Raw genomic sequence first — 3,930 nt, 5'->3', positions numbered from 1 at the left:
TAAAGAATAGTTCAAAATTTGAGACATTTCAGACCCCGAATAAAAACACAATGCGCCAGCTGAATCTTAAGATTGCTAAAACTTTTTACTATGAGAGGCAATTGAAACCCAGTGATTGTGACGTCCTAAAGAATTCTCGAATTACTAACTCGCAAAAAAGTCTAAACGACAATGAAATTTGAGAAAAACAAGTGACGTATTTTAAACGTAGGTATCAACTAAAAAATCGTTTTGTGTTTGGAAAATAAGCTCGAAAGTTACAAAAAAAATAATTGTATGATACGAACTCACGGCGCTTTTTCGTTTGATTTCCCTTCGATTTTTATCTCCTCCTTTGTATCTCCTTCGTGACCAAACCAGTAAGTATCGGATTTCTGTTGCTGCCCATTAGCACGCTATAAAACTTGCCAATAATTTATGGGTACCCGGAAGAACAGAACCTATATGGCGTTGCCAAAAAAATACTGACAATCAAGTTCTATCAATCGTGTTTAATTAGCTGTGAGATTTACGACTTATGAGCTATCGCACGTCATTTTCACTAGCGCTAATATATGCAAACCGCCGTTTTTGTGTGATTATATGTATTATACATTTATTGTCAAAAATTAATTCATTTATTTCGCATCAGCTCACTCAGTAATTGGACACATCCTTGTGTTCTAGCGGCGTTTTTTGTTAGAAAATCATCACCATCAGTGACTAATTAAGTCGTATTTTATTAATGTGAATTTGCTTAATCATTCGTTTTTATTCGAAGTGGGACACAAAACCGTGTAGGATGAAATCTAGCGAATTATTTTCTATAGTGCAATGATAATAAAGTTATATAGATATATATCGTCTCTCTTTTGTCTTATAATCACTGCGTAAAAAATAACAAAAACGTGTTAAATGACTCTTTTATTTAACCGTTTTATTTATTACGTTACACAATACATTATAAATGAGCATTTATTCATAGAAAAAATAACCTTGTATAATTAATTATTTCCTAATTCTCATTGAAGGATTACTAATAAATTATTTTTCCAATGTTAAACAAGTCAATTACAAAATTCAGTGGATACATCAGAATCAAATACAGTGCTTTATGGTTATTGTTATAATATAATACATATTATATTTTAATTGAGATTAAGAGGCGTTTACCCACGTCTGATTGGCGTAGAGTCGGTCACGTGGTATTTTAGACGTATTAAAAATTTAATCGCAGTCAAACTAGTATTTAATTGAGCTTCTGTAAACCGGCTGTAAATATTTTAGTCACTTTGTACAAGTACTCAATTATCGTTGCGATCAAATCAACATTAATGGTAAAAATATTTAGGGAACAATTGTGAGTACTAGTAAGTTTATTTGTTTTAAATAAGATTAACAATATTTTATGTAGTATTAAAAAAATGTTAATATAATATTTACGTTTTTAATACAGTTGAGAACACCGCAGTATCGACAGCCCGGGTAGCTCAGTCGGTAGAGCATTGGACTTTTAATCCAAGGGTCCAGGGTTCAAGTCCCTGCTCGGGCGGCCAACTTTTTTCCTTTTTTGTTTAACAAATGAATAAGAGACATAATTCAGTAACAAATAGTTTAAAAAGAATAAAAATTTAATTAATTATATTTGTATTTTATTTATAATTTTAAGTACATTTGTTGCGTCTCATATTTTTTATAACCAATATTTGTGACAAGTTAACATGAATTAAATAAAACAATAGAATACACAATTGGTGGCCGTTTTAAAATACTTATAAACCAAGTACGTATTCGAAGGACTGATAAAATGGGTAAACCTGAGTAAACCTGCCTGGACGGTGTTACAGGAAAAAGTAGTTTGTTTTTAGAAATAATTGAAAATTGATGTTATGTACCTTATCTCTATTATTTGTAAATTTGGCTAAAATCATTTCTAATCTTATGAAGGATCCTTTTGAGTATTTGCCGGCATGGCACAGGTGTTCACAGGTAAAATATAAATAAAGGATTTATAACCTAAAAACATGTATATTTCGATACTTACTTTTATCTTCTCGATGAAGTTTCTACGAGTACATTAGTAAGCTAATAGTTAAGTTAATTTCATTTTCTTTTGATCGCTGCTATTTGTAATATGAACGTGCTAATATTTGAATTTTTTCGAAGTATAAACATAAACAGTCGAAGTTAAGCATGTACTAAGAAATTGAGAATATTTACATTTTTTTCCATTGGATATATGCTTTAAATATATTTCTTATTGTCCACACTTGTGTCATTTACTCCACTCGCAAAACCAAATTTTATAATTGTTTAAAGAACCGCGATTTGTCAGATGTCGATTTTTTGTATTGTTTGTTACACCTTTTTTGTATTTTTTCACGTTTTTTTATCCTTTTATTTGTCCACTTTTTTTATTCTTTTTGTTTCGCATTCTTTGTTGCCTTATTTCCTATTTTTGTTTGCTATCTTTTTCCTTGCATTTTGTATTACACTTTTTAGTAATTTTTGGACCCTTTTTAATTGCTTTTCCGCTTTTTTGTGGTGTTTTCTGTCGATTTTTTGGTCTCTTTTTTATCAGTATCGCCTTTTATAGCCTTTTTCGACCACTTTTTGTCGTCCTTTTGTGTCGTCTTTTTATTGTCGCTTTTTTGATCTTTTTGGGCATTTCTGTGGCCACTTTTGTCATATTTTCGCCCGTTTTTGGTCATTGTTTGGTCTCTTTCTGTGGCCTTCCTTTTTGACTGGTTTTCTATCCTTTTATTTGTTTTCTTTTTTATCCCTTTTATCTCGCATTTTTTGTGGCTTTATTTTCTGTTCCTTTTGTCCATTTTTCGCTTTTTTTTTGTTGGATTTTTATTACAATTTTGTGCCTTTTTTGAAGTTTCTTGTCCTCTTTGTTATAATTTTCTTTTGCTTTTTTTTGTTTTTTCTTTAATTTTTTGATCTCTTATGGTCGAATTATATCGACAGTTTACCCTATTGTCTTGAAAATGTAAGAATACACTAATGTCGTGTCCGCCAATATTTAGTAATAATAAAGTGTTAATTATTATCATAAAAATATCTCGTCGAAATTATATTATATTTTGCCTTTTTTTTTCTTAATAGACAGCCATCTTCAACAAGAAACATAGAACATGGTTAAAATAGTACATTCTTGTAAGGAAATATGGATTTTGGCATTAGGGGCGAAGTCTAATTGCAAAATCGATATTTGCCTGTACAAATTTTCCATTTTAAACATATTTCAAGTTTCATGTTGTGAAAAGAAGTCTACACATATTAAAAGAAAAAGGCAATATGTAAGCCCGCCCACCCGCCCTATCTCTATTGTGATGATTTTTTTATTCGTCGTGAGCCAAGGGGGTGGATCTGAAGTGCAAAATCCTATTTCTCTACAAGAAATAAAAAACATGTTTTTGAGTGTCGTGATTTTCCAAGAATACTATGCATTTTAAGAGACAAATTGAGCCAAAGAGTAGACTCCACCCATACTCGCCACGAACTCAATTCTCAATTGTGATGAATTATTTTTTATTGGTTGTCAGGTCGAGGGGCGGGGCTTAATTGCTAGATCCATATTTGTTTACAAGAATTTACCATTTTGAACATGTTTTAAGTTTCTTGTTCTGAAAAGACCTATACCAAGAAAAAAGGCAAAATATAAGCCCCGCCCACCCGCTCAATCTCAATTGTGATGATTTTTTTTTTAATCTTCGAAAGCCAAAGGACCGGAATTAAATTGCAAAATCCTTATTATTTCTCTATAAGAAATTACCTTAGAAGACATGTTTTTGGGTATCGTATTATTCAAAAAATACTGTTTAGTTTTCATTCATTGCCAGAGCTAGGGGCGGAGCCTAATTGCAAAATCCATATTTCCTTACAAAAATTTATCATTTTAAGACCCGATTTATAGAAAGCATATTTTAACCAATCACGAACTCA

General features: G+C 31.0%; 1 non-coding gene across 1 annotated transcript; it reads left to right on the top strand.

Annotated features, from left to right (window-relative positions):
• Positions 1 to 1,458: 1,458 nt before the first annotated feature.
• Trnak-uuu (transfer RNA lysine (anticodon UUU)) lies at positions 1,459 to 1,531 on the top strand. The gene has a single exon. It is a non-coding gene; the product is annotated as a tRNA-Lys (tRNA).
• The last annotated feature ends 2,399 nt before the right edge of the window (positions 1,532 to 3,930 follow it).

This window comes from Zophobas morio, unplaced genomic scaffold, assembly GCF_036711695.1.
Source record: "Zophobas morio isolate AGI-343-1 ecotype UQ-CSIRO unplaced genomic scaffold, CSIRO_AGI_Zmor_V1 ptg000022l, whole genome shotgun sequence".
NCBI classification, from domain to species: domain Eukaryota; kingdom Metazoa; phylum Arthropoda; class Insecta; order Coleoptera; family Tenebrionidae; genus Zophobas; species Zophobas morio.
Note: the sequence above shows the minus strand (reverse complement) of the source record. Positions and strands in the feature narration are given on the sequence as shown.